The 13,035-nt window shown below is 45.3% G+C and overlaps 1 long non-coding RNA gene across 3 annotated transcripts; it reads right to left on the reverse strand.

Annotated features, from left to right (window-relative positions):
• Nucleotides 1–6,155: 6,155 nt before the first annotated feature.
• On the reverse strand, nucleotides 6,156–7,911 carry LOC133397295 (uncharacterized). 3 transcript variants are annotated; one of them, XR_009767585.1, is made up of 4 exons: nucleotides 7,035–7,911; nucleotides 6,871–6,931; nucleotides 6,334–6,786; nucleotides 6,156–6,271 (listed from the first exon to the last, which is right to left on the reverse strand). It is a non-coding gene; the product is annotated as an uncharacterized LOC133397295 (long non-coding RNA). The 3 variants fall into 3 exon arrangements; XR_009767586.1 differs by lacking the exon at nucleotides 7,035–7,911 and having other exon boundaries at nucleotides 6,334–6,583; nucleotides 6,667–6,786; nucleotides 6,871–6,965; XR_009767584.1 differs by lacking the exon at nucleotides 7,035–7,911 and having other exon boundaries at nucleotides 6,871–6,965.
• Nucleotides 7,912–13,035: the final 5,124 nt, after the last annotated feature.

A 13,035-nucleotide genomic window follows, 5' to 3' on the forward strand; every position in this document is an offset into this window, starting at 1 on the left:
CTCATTCATGTGCAATAATGTCAATTAGTCATTTTCTTAATTTAAATTCAACCTATTTTAAAAGAAGTCAAGCTAGCATTTCTTTGTGGTGTTGCTTGAATTGAAATTGTTTTCATGTTGTTTTATTTTTTATTTTAATTTTTTCAATTGAGTGCATGTGTAAGCGAGCTCGCTAGTGAGCTCAGACCTCGTGATTGTATCGATCTTAACCTCCTCCCCCGTTTATTTTTTCAATCAGACAAATGTTATCTACCTAATATCCAATTGCTAATCTACATTTACAGGTCATTTTACAAGCAATCTGAAATGCTGCGCTAGTCTGTTTCTATCTCGCTCGCTCTCCACTAAGCACACAGGATATAAGTGGCATCTGGAAGGAGTGACGCTGTATTTTTGTTTTATTTTCTGAGTAAAATTTTATTTGATCTCTCGGCTGCAGGATCGAGGGGGGGGGAAACGAGGGCAGGGTTCGAGCAGAGGTCCGGGCATCTTGGTGTACTTAATTAAAAATTACTTGACAGCGATCAGGTTCTATGATTCATTGTTCAAACAAATTAAAAGTGTCTGGTCGACCACGTTAATACCAAAGCGATGGACGTGTCCGTCTCGTTATTTGGATGGTTAAAAGTACATTCGGCAGAAGGAAGCGACCGCTGGGTTTCGTGTCAACGGTAGGTTGCAACTGAGTGACTGGAAGAGTCACAGAAATGCACAGAAGTTGTCCTTGGAGAAGAAAAAAAAGAAAGTTGAGTAATAGAAAAGGAAGGAATGTGTAGATTTTGTACAGTACAGTAGTTAAGTAGAATCGGAGTGTAAAGTCTATTTTTAGTTGTATTGTTCTCCAAGTGTCTTAATAATGTACATATACTCTGATTTCAATTGTTAGTGATTTTTGTAATTCTGAAAGCAAGGAGTTAAAGATTTGGCAAAAATTAGGATAGGCAAGTTTCGCGGAGGGTTTCTTTGAACCAGCGATTCGCAACCCGGATTGGGATGAACTGCGGAGGTTCCGCAAGACACAAATCGCGCGGGCGTGCGTAATAGCCTTTTTCCGCAGCATTTGGAATCTCTGGAACGAGCCGTCGAAACCCCGACGTTACGGCAAAGTGTCCGTACGTCTACCCGCTGCGCTCGTGGCGTTTATTTGATTTGAACAACATTCAATATACGCTCGAGTTGAGCGGCATCGCCGTGCCGCCAGAAGCCGCATCTCATGGGCGAGAGGGTTCGGAGGAGTGATTTCAGCGTAAACGGCAATACAGTTGCGATTGAAATTGTAAGTACATTTTTGAGTGGAAAAATGTCAAGAATTGGCATTTTGCACTGTTTTATCCTAAAAAGGTGGTAGGTAGAGCTTTAAAATGCCAAAAGAAATGGTAAACCCTCAGGATCTTTGAAGGAATTGAAAATGTCTGTCTTACTGTGTTGCGAGAGGCCTTGCTTACGCAGCTCAACAATCCAAAACGTTGAAAAACAAAAAGCTTCTTTGCTTTTGTCATCAGGAGGTCATGTCATTGTGAATACCTGACAGGCAAAAAAAAGAATCCAATATTTGTTTTGCTTTTTAAAGGCTGTGGTCTTAAGCTTCGAATGAGCTGATAAGCAGCCTATTGTTGTTTGCAATAAATGGCTTAAATGTATTTTGTCATTTGTTTTTGCAAGTCAACTCAGAAGCTTTTGAAGATACAAGAGTGCAAAATGCAAATTATTTCAATGTTTCAACTGGTGTTAAAATTTGGGTCCGTAGTCTTCAAAGACACGAACGAAGAACGTAGTCGATACGCCAGCGCGCTGCGACAGCCCGGCTAAACGACACGCCTACGTAGCGACTCAGTCGGCGGGGGCGACGTTCCCGTCAAAGGCAAAGAAATTTCAAAGAAATGATTGTCGGGCAACCTATTTTCACGAGTTGACTTTTTTTGTTAAGGTCAAATGCGCAAAATTTGGAGAGAAAAAAAAAAGCTCCATTTAAGGATTGGAGAAATAACAGACAAGGAATGGACTTTGTTGTGAAAATGATGAGGTGAAAAGCAACAGAAAAGTTCCCATTTATTTCCAGTGAATTTCCATGGAATTGAGTAGTATTTTTGTGTGAAATGGGTTGTTTGGTTTAGTTTTTTCAACAGTGTTGCGCGCATGCGATGCGGTTGATTTTGTGCGCAAATAAATATCCGCAAAGGTCGAATCACGGCAACCGGATTGTTCCTTTGTGGAACAAGTTCCCGAGCCCCAGTTGCCTTGATTCAACTTTTGTGGATGACTTGAATGACTGAGAATCTCCACAGTTTCTAGCGGTACCTGTTTGAAATGTGAAATAAAGGTTTTTTTAATTATAATTTTAGAACGGTTCTGCGGACGTGTGTATGAAAGAAGCGGAGTTTAGTTCTTTCAACAAGGTTAAGAACCACTGCGTTACACCTTTATCATGACTATATTTTAATGCAATGCAGTAGTGTTTATACTCATGACAGAAGCTGATGGAAAGTAAATGTGTGGTTACCTCTGCCAGTGTCAATGGGGAAGGTAAGACATGTTTTCATCTTAAATTCACTTCATGGTGTCATTGTAAAACCCATTTAATGACTTGCACTAGTAAGACCGAATGATGTATGAAACAATTTTCAACGCGTATAGGCAATTTTATAATGACGTCCACTTGTTGCAAATATTTAGAATTTGTATTTTAATATAACATGACATTGATGCAAAAGATTAGTCATATGACAATTCTTTTTTTACATGTATCGTAAAACATTTGAAGGAATGCATACAGTGAAAGAATTTTGATGACGTACTAGTTAGGACAATTAAAAAGGACATTACGAATGACAAATTGTAACATTTCATGTATAGTGAGACAAATTTGTACTATGACTTGCTACTTTTCGATGTCAGAATTTTGTGTGTGTACATTACTGGTCAAAAACTTGGATGTAGGTATACCTAAATGTAATAAAATGGAGCATGTATGTAGGGGGGAAAGTGACCATGTACACTTGTATAGTAAGGTGTTATTTTTAATTACCATGTATGATAAGAAAAACAAAGTGTAGTAAGACACTGTGGAAACGAAATTGGATGTTACAGTATTTGTCATTAAAGGGAAACCATACTCTGTACGGTGTTCAAAATGAGGTATTCATATGTTGGGAAAAATAAAAGGCTCAGTTGTTACATTCTTCAGCCCACAAAGCATTAAAATGTTTGAGCAAGTTTGACATTTTTAGTTTTCATCTGATCAAATAAGGAGTTGTAATATAGACAAAGATTTTGCGTCATACAGTAAGGGGGGGGGGGGGGTTATTGTATACCAACAAATGATGTTTTGTTGTTGCGGTGGGGGGGTGTTGATAGGAAAGTGTAGCTCGTATGGCCACGCTGAAGGCACAAAGAGAAAAAACCGGGGGGGGGCGTGCACCTCCATCGGCCCACTGCCTCTGCCTTGAAGGGTCTTCTGTGGGATTTAAGTCAGGTGTACGCCCAAGATCTCGTTGGGAGATGATGGAGTTCATGTTACCTGTAGTAGCAAAACAGTCCCAGAGCGTGACTGACAACCCGCCACGCGTCACGGTAGACGAGGCGATCTTTTCTTCATAGGTTTGGTTGTTCCTGCTCCGGTCATATTCTTGAGCCGTAGGACCGAAGAGTTGTCATTTAGTGTTGTCGCTCCAGAGGACAGTATCCCAAAAGCTTTGTGGTTTTTGCCATACCGAGGGAGCAGGTTGCGTAAGGTGCGCCTTATCGTCCGGGCCGAAACCCGAGGCCCTCCCTCCGACGAGTCCTCTCGCCCGGGGATTTCGCTCCACCTTTGGCTTCAGGCGGCGGACAGCATCCCGTTTGTGCCGCGCCCCCACTGTGCCTTTACCTTTGTAGTTGCAAATGATTCTACCAATTGTCTGTTGAAGTGCTTGTCTTTTTATATTGATAATGGTAGTGTATGAAGAGAAATGAAATTGGTTTTACAAGTGGTTTATGAACAAGAGGGAAAATGTCAAACTTCCATAAACATTTTACCGCAGTGGCCGTTGAACACAACTATACATCGCACGCCGTTAAAAAGATGCTATTTTTAGTAGGATGTGTGCGAATGGGAATAGGACACAAAGTGAAGGTGTAAATGGGTAATGCTGAATGTTTACTGCTGCTTTTTGTCCCCATAGCCTGTCAAAGAGTCGACGCGGCCTTTGACATCGCTTCTTGTGACGGTGGGATTCATCACTCAAACGCACTTGAGATGCTTTGTGAGAGTTGAATTTTCTGAATTGTCTTTTCAACGTCGCCGTGTCGACACGTCCAGGAGAAGAACCGAGGAAAGCGTAACTTCAGGTAAGTAATTTGTACATGGATGCCTGCGTGAGTGGATCCTCCACTTTTCTATGCGTTTTATGCCATTTTGGCTTCCAGGATGGTGTTGAATGAAATTTTTAGGGCGACTCCTTCACCTGGACTGTAGTCTGGCTTTTCATCATCCAATCCCGTCACTGACTTTTGAACTAGCATCTGTAGGACCGTTTGTATACCTTGCAGCCATGGTAGCGAGAATAAGAACAGAGGCGTTTTGAGTGACATGCAAATGTATGGATGAATTAAAATGAAAGCAGACACACAAACATGTGGCATGCTTTTTATTGTTGTCAATACAGTATAGGAAATAATAATTTGAGCCCTCACTGACATGGTCTATAATTGTACCAATATTTGAATCACAAGATTGAAGTGATTTTGCAATTAATTGAGTGAAATAAGTAGTTGATGTCCCTTGAAAACACGACTAGGCGGAGACGCACTCGTTGGCAAGTCCCGATGTTTGTCGTAGTTGATGGCCAGGAGCAGTACTTTCATGAAGGGAGAGCCAAATACTTATTTCACTCCATAAAATGCAGATTAAACATAGTGTCACAAACCTACCATTAAAAGTACAGATTTGTCAGTGGGCAACGTTAAAAATCAGACGGGGTTGGATAAACGAATTGATTTCCTTCCCCAGTTCAGCGAGTACCAGTTGTAAATGTCGCGATACTAACGCAGTCGTCACGACTGATAGGCAAACGCAGCCTGAGGCCTAAATTGAAGATAAGGTGACATTTGTTCAGGCTGTTTAAAAAATGACCTGCATGCTTCGCAGATCACAGACTGTTGAAGTATCCAACCTATTTTACTCGCTCAAAAAGTCGATTTAGTTTCTTAAATGTAGACCTAGAAATGTTTGAGTAGCAGTAGGTTGAGGAAAATAACCAGCTGTGTGAACATTATTGTCTGTAATTCTGCAGGTAGAAGTATGCTTGCTTGTCACTTCAATCATTGTTTTGTTACCCAAGGTATCCAAGAAACGGTCCTACTTTGTTACTCCCCGTGAGGATTGGAGTCTGAGACCCAAACTACAGTCCCCCTGAAAAGCTCATTCATAATTGTTGTAAATAAATAAAACTGTCAATTCACATAATGTGAATTGGCGTTCTTAGCTAAGATGGCATTAAACACATTGGGTCCCTTTTTTCTTTAACCCATGTCAATGATTGTTGCGAAATAGGAACCTTTAGTTCCGATTTTATTGTGGGGGATGCCAGAAGAAAGTGAGACAATGCAAGTTTTTGTGTTTGGTGTTATGTTGCAGGATTAACGTGAAGAACCTGCAAGCGGATTCCAAGATTTGTTTGTAAATGACTGTTTGAGCCAGTGTCATTTTCCACTTCATGGCCCAGAAATGCATTTGCTGTGGAGGTTCCCTGGCATTGCCTTCAGAAATGTTGTCCATTTTGCTCAAGTTATTTCCTGCAAGTATTGTGTGATTTAGTTGACAGCTTATGTTCAATGATTCATTTTCAGGCTTTGAAACATTCGCACTGTGGCCTCCAAGACTCTCCATCTGTGTTTGGTGCCAACAGCGCAAGACCTGGTGTACAAAGTAACCTCGAGCCTCACTTGCAGTGGAAGAAGTTGGATTCAATCATGTTATGTTAGCCTTGTGCAATAAAAGTCTGTGTGTGAGGTCGGAAACAGCCTTGTGCACTAAAAGCCTACGTGTGAGGGCGTTCCCGTTTCCGTCTTCCGTCTAAGTCTAAGTCGACCGTCGACTTAGACTTAAACTTTAACTGCGACTGCGACGTCTTCGAGGGTCTAAAGCAACAAAAAGGGGGCAGGAAAAAGGATTTTTTCCAAAAAACCTTTATTCAAAACAAACATTGCAAATGACAAGGATGCTGTTTGCAACCATGTCATTTACTCACTGGTCTGCTCTCCTGGTGCCTTCTCCTCCCACTGGCTCAGGAACCTGGAACACACCATGAGCAATTCATGACTTCTCAGTGATTTGCCTCAAAAAATAATAATTACCTGTTAATGCTATTCCCATTGTCCCCTGCTCTGACAACAATAACCGGGCACGTCACCGCAGCAGTGGTCCTCAGGAAACTGCAAAAACAAAACCACTACAAATTCACAACCTGCTTACACCACTTACTTGGAATACAACTGTCACAGCCATTTCAAAACACGAGGCCAGAGGATGCACATTATTGGATGAAGTGAGACTTTTCTTCAAATTTACTTGGAACTTCAATGCCCTCGTCAAGTGGTTGTCAGCCTGCAAAAAAAATACACTCATTCAAATTCCTTTCAAGTGCATGAACACTTGCAATGAAACCTGGAGCGTCAGCTCAGATTTACGTGGCTGTTGAAATACACTTTAGCCTCAGGTTGCCTCTTCAGCACAATTTTCCAACCACATCAGGATCACCATCTTGGAACGGACGCTGCAGCCACTCCGGTCAAAAGTCTCACACCGCTCTGCAGGGCAAATCAAATCTTAAATTAACGCTGTGACTCAGAGTGCATATGGCAATATATTTCCAGACAAACGTGTGCGCTGACCTCTGGATCTTCTGAATCTCATTGATAGCTGCTGCTCCAACTTCTTTTCAGCCACAGGGCACTACAAAGCAAAAACAAAACAAATGCATCCATCCAATTTACTTTGACAGGGAATGCTGCTCGTCGTAATTGCAAAAATTTAGGCAGCGGACAGGCCAACTAACCCTGTGGAAAGCAGCGACAGAGAGCCAAACGGGCTCACTACTCGTGTAGACTGCGTCCTGGGCGCCGCAGGTGCCCTAAATCAGCACAATCTGCCAACGTGGCACATGCTCGACGACCTCGGAGGTCACCGAGCAAAGCAGCATCCAGTGGAGACTGAACGCTGCAGTTGCGCCCTCTTGCCACAGGAGGGCACCGTTCCGCTCCAGTTCGTCAACGATCTGCAAAGACAGACGAGAGAGAGAGAGAGAGCAAAACATCCAGTGGAGACGGAACGCTGCAGTTGCCGTTCCGCCCACAGGAGGGCGCCGTTCCGCTCCGTCAACGATCTGCAAAGACGGGGGGGAGAGAGAGAGCAAAACAGCCAGTGGAGAATGAACGCTGCAGTTGCGTCCTCCGCACACAAGAGGGCGCCGTTCCGCTCCAGTTGTTCAACGATCTGCAAAGACATGAGAGAGAGCAAAACAGCCAGTGGAGACGGAACGCTGCCCCTCCGCCCACAAGAGGGCGCCGTTCCGCTCCAGTTCGTCAACGATCTGCAAAGACAGATGAGAGAGAGAGAGCAAAACAGCCAGTGGAGACGGAACGCTGCCCCTCCGCCCACAGGAGGGCGCCGTTCCGCTCCAGTTCGTCAACGATCTGCAAAGACAGACGAGAGAGAGAGAGCAAAACAGCCAGTGTAGACGGAACGCTGCAGTTGCCCCTCCGCCCACAGGAGGGCGCCGTTCCGCACCAGTTCGTCAACGATCTGCAAAGACAGACGAGAGAGAGAGAGCAAAACAGCCAGTGTAGACGGAACGCTGCAGTTGCCCCTCCGCCCACAGGAGGGCGCCATTCCGCTCCAGTTCGTCAACGCTCTGCAAAGACAGACGAGAGAGAGAGAGCAAAACAGCCAGTGGAGACGGAACGCTGCAGTTGCCCCTCCGCCCACGGGAGGGCGCCGTTCCGCTCCAGTTCGTCAACGATCTGCAAAGACAGACGAGAGAGAGAGAGAGCAAAACAGTCAGTGTAGACGGAACGCTGCAGTTGCCCCTCCGCCCACAGGAGGGCGCCGTTCCGCTCCAGTTCGTCAACGATCTGCAAAGACAGACGAGAGAGAGAGAGAGCAAAACAGCCAGTGTAGACGGAACGCTGCAGTTGCCCCTCCGCCCACAGGAGGGCGCCGTTCCGCTCCAGTTCGTCAACGATCTGCAAAGACAGACGAGAGAGAGAGAGAGAGCAAAACAGCCAGTGGAGACGGAACGCTGCAGTTGCCCTTCCGCCCACAGGAGGGCGCCGTTCCGTTCCAGTTCGTCAACGATCTACAAAGACAGACGAGAGAGAGAGAGAGAGAGCGCAAAACAGCCAGTGCAGACGGAACGCTGCAGTTGCCCCTCCGCCCACAGGAGGGCGCCGTTCCGCTCCAGTTCGTCAACGATCTGCAAAGACAGACGAGAGAGAGAGAGAAAAACCCGTTTGCACAAATTTGCAATCGGATTCAACTGCGGAAACTTCAACCGATTTAACTGCGGGAAGCATCTCGGATTCCTCCCGTCCAGCTCCTCGCAGGCCGCCCCTTCGGTTCAACTCCTCCTCGTGCTGCTGAAAGCAAAAAGTACACAACACAGAGAAAACGCTTCCTTCGGAGTCTCTCCATTGGGCGTCAAAGCTCACCTTTGACGCCTCGCGCAAGACGTGCTTCAACGCTCCTCTCCGTCGACACGAACCGGGATGGTCACGGCGCTAAACTGGGGAGAGAGAAACGCATTGCAAGGCTTAGCGATTAGCCGCAAAGCTTAGCCTCAGCCTGAACTGTCAGCTCGCGCCGCTTACCTGCGCTCCCCGGGCGACCGCGTCGCCGACTGCATCCCGGCCAGCTGCCAAAGCGCCACCTATATCCGCTGCGCCACGCCCTCCGCAGGTGCGATCGCTTGGCCCGCTCAAGTGGCCGCGCGCGCGCGCGCCTGCACTTAATTGCGTCCTCTCCACCAACGATCCTGCCCAATCCCCACACTGCTCTGCGGTGTTTAACAATTGCCGCCAGAGCAGTTGCCATTTGCCGAGTTGCTGATGATACAACCATTTTTCTTCAAAATGCCAATCGGGTGCCTATTGCTCGTCGGCTCATTATTGAAGGTCTCTTGACGCTAAATGTTTACAATTGCCAAATATTACCTGCTAAAGAATGAATGGGCAAAATGCCTGGAAATTCACCCCTCCAAGATTATTTCATGATCACGATCCCTTATTTACAAACGCAATTTCCCACTCTACAAGTATGAAACGACAAGACATTTTTATTTCTTTTCGATGCAGCTATTTAACAGCAAAGGGCCACTTCCATCTCATCCAAAATTTCTAAAAGCATACAATTGCCATCACGCCAACAACAAGATAACATTCTATTTCGGATCAAAATAGCTGTCTTCTATCACTTTGTAAATGACATACAGTGGTGGGGAAAGGTCCGGTCTCTCGCAAATAAGTACCTTCCAAATGGGGTCAAAGAAGTCACTTTTCAAATATGACATGAACCATGTCCCGCCGACAGTTAGATCGCTACATGTCAAAGGGACATTGATAGAAATTGCTCTTTTATGCGCCTTACCGTGCCTAGTAAGAAGAACCAATGAAAACATTTCATCTTTTTATTATTGCATCATTGTTACCACGTAAACACGTGCAAAAACACCCTCAATCGGTACCAGTATCGGTTCAAATGCCGACGCGGCTGACGGGCTTGCGGGGGGAAAAAAATCAACCAAACGTAGGATATTTTCACAATTGGAGCCTCTCTCTCTTATATTTGACTGACTGGCTATGATGATAATCTCAGAATAACATCAAATATACCGTATACTGCTTTGTGGGGGTTCTGTGGTGTCAAAAACACTTTTTCTTTTGTGTTTTTTAATCAAACATTTGTCAAATGTGTGAAAAGACAATGGTGCGTTATCGTCCAGCGCTTGTTTTCTTTTTGATTTATTTTCTTTAATAAAAGTACAGCCTGACATAACCTGTTCAAATGCAAAAAACATTCTCTTAACAGAAGACAAAAAGGAAGCAATCAATAAAAGCAAGCACTTTTCACACAATGATGAAAAACATTAGTAAGATGCTAAAACAACAACTTTAGATGACATCAATTCATTTGATGGCACTGATGCAAATTTGTTTATTCGCATTCTTTTGCCTCGACAAAACAACCGGTGAGACCTTCCAACCTAATACCGACCCAACGCGTCGCCTCCCCGAAACTCCGACTTCACGTGGAATTCTGTACTCTTTTCACTCTGCTTCAGAGGGAAAAACATTCACGTAAAACACTGCCCGACCCGCTGCGATCCAAAAATCAGTCAATTGAAAACGTTGACAAACAAGCCATATAGGCTGCGTTCAAACAAGAGGGCGACAGCGCTCGATGGGGGTCACGCGTCTCCATTTTGTCGAACGATCGGGACGTTTCTTGCCGTTCGACGATCCGAGCGACGCGGTCGCGTCGGCTACGTGGCCCGTTTCGACGGGTCGTTTCCGTGTCATTTCGTCGATCACGGTAAATACGGTAAATAATGCCCCATTGCCTTTTGAAAATCAATTTCACTGATACGACTATTTCAATTATTTCCAGCTGCCTCGTGATGTTGTTGCGATACACCGGAGGGATCTGACCTCAAGTGCCGGGACGAGGCGGCCATTTTGCACTGGCGCGATAGCGCACGGGAAAAATCAAACAACAGGGTTTCGTGACGAGTCGGGATCACTGATGCGCGCGTATCCGCGGACTTTGAAGGGCGACGCGCAAAACTTATGTGACTGGCACGACGACCGCGAAGCTGTTTAACGTCTTCACCGTTACGCGACGAGCGTATTTCAGCGGGCCGCGGCCGTTTGCCCTGTCGATAACGATTGCCTTTACTGTGAATGCCCAAAATTTCACATCGTCCATAACCATTTGAAAAGGGGACTTTAAGCGTGGCTGTTTCAGCGCGGGAGACCGTACTATTGCTGAATTACAAAAAATACCTTCAATTGTCTTTACCGTTGTCGATCAAATTACATCAAAATAACCCACTTCTCTTACAAATTGTTTCCTTCGGATTGACGTCAAACAATCGGATACGTCGCCAACGACCAAAAAAACAAAGCAAACTGACTTCCCCGGTGCGGCGTGAACATTGACGTCATTTTGTGTTACTGAAAATAAAATCATCCACTTTCCCTTTCTGTTTGGATTGTATATTGCTTTTTTTTTTTTAATAGTCACATCCATGTTTGAAGTCTTACTGCAACCGCCCTCTTTATTTATACTTTTCTTTTGTTTTTGCGCTTCTCATTTCACTGCTTCGTTCCCACCGAGTCGGCCGGTCGCCAACTATTCTGCCGACGTGTCGTGCGACCGCTTTGCCGCGCGCTGACGTGAAATCTTATGAATTGGAACCGACGTTTCTGTGTTGAAAAACTTCCTCGTAACGGCGGCCGCGGTTGCAGACTGAGTCAAAGTGGATGGAAATTCGACACGCCCTCGTCAAAAATATCCGCGTCTACGGTTTAAGTCGCCTTTAACCGATTCTGTTTTCAGCCTTGGTGGAAAACAACATGAAAATTCAGAAATAAAGCAAGTCAATTCAAAAAAGTCCATTCAAACTCTGCACACTATTTTGCAAACAGACAAATAACTTGCTGATAAGAATTGGATACTTTACGCGCGGACCGGCGTCTTCTCTTGAACGCGATTATCTATTTCCGCTTCCTAGATCCGCTATTGCGACTGATACGACGAACGAAGGTTATCGTATATCTCGAAGATTTATTATTATTAATAACCGTAATAATCAACTTTCAACCTGACCCCGTTCTCTCCTGGCCGTGAATTCTTTGACATTTACATCTCCGGACGCGCATTCGTTGGCTTATTTTGTTGTTCAAACTTGGCTAACCGTCGACTTCAACGCGGTTCCAGCCAGAGCTATGGAACAATATTTCTTTGTCATCGCTTTTCTCGGTCTTTCGCCACTCCGTCGCACGATAGCTCAGCGATTAACGTCGTGCTTTTCCCTCTTTTCCGACCCGCCGCTCGCCGCCCCTTCGCGATAACGTAAACGATACGTGTGAGAAGCGGGGCTGGCTTCTTCTTCTTCAGTTTACGCTCCGTGACCTGAAACGATAACAAACACGCAAACAGTGGCAAGACATTGACAAAATGGAACTGACAAAGCATCTGACGTGGGTCCACGAAAATCCCAATTGCCTTACACTGTATTGGGCCGTTTGTAAAGTATTCATTCCCACGGTAGGCGTCGAAGGTACCCGAAGGCGCCGGACGCGTTCGTCGTCCCGGCGGAGGGAGTTCGCTTCGACTCGGAGAAGTCCGTAAGCTTGTGCAGCTGCCTCAGGTGGGAATTCGGACATGCGGCGACACTTGATGTCAATCTGTTGGCGCGAAGACCAGAGGAACGCATCACAACTTTCAACCAAATCCGTACGGCGTACAAACGTGATCCGCTCACCTCGTCATCGTTTCCCCACACGATACCGTCGGAACTTCTGGACACGGAAGGATTTTCGGCCGTTTTCCGACGACTAAAAGTCTCCTAAAGGATTCCTTTTACTACATTACCCCGCAGAGAACAAACGGAAAAGCGGGAAGTCGGACTTTTCCCACCTCCCGCCGGGGAAAGTGCACTCGAACGCCACTCAAACCGGGAGGTCCCGCACGCGAAGTCGGAGAAAGAAAATACCTCCGATTCTGATCGCGTGAGGATGTGCCGGCTCTGCCGGCATCAAGTTATTCGGTAAAACGAATGAAAAGATCAAACATTCCTTTCTCGGTATTCAAATAAGTAAAGCAAATTACGATTTCTTGTTTGTTTTTTTTTTAATTCCCTGAAGTCTGCCTTCGATCTTACATCTGAAATGTTCCTTTACCGTTTCATCTTCACTGACGAAAGCACAGGCTCGCGCTTAACAGTCCGCACGCCGCACTTAAAAAGATAAAACAAAAAAATAAACAGACATAGTTGACTT

The sequence above is a fragment of the Phycodurus eques genome, chromosome 22 (assembly GCF_024500275.1).
Source record: "Phycodurus eques isolate BA_2022a chromosome 22, UOR_Pequ_1.1, whole genome shotgun sequence".
NCBI classification, from domain to species: domain Eukaryota; kingdom Metazoa; phylum Chordata; class Actinopteri; order Syngnathiformes; family Syngnathidae; genus Phycodurus; species Phycodurus eques.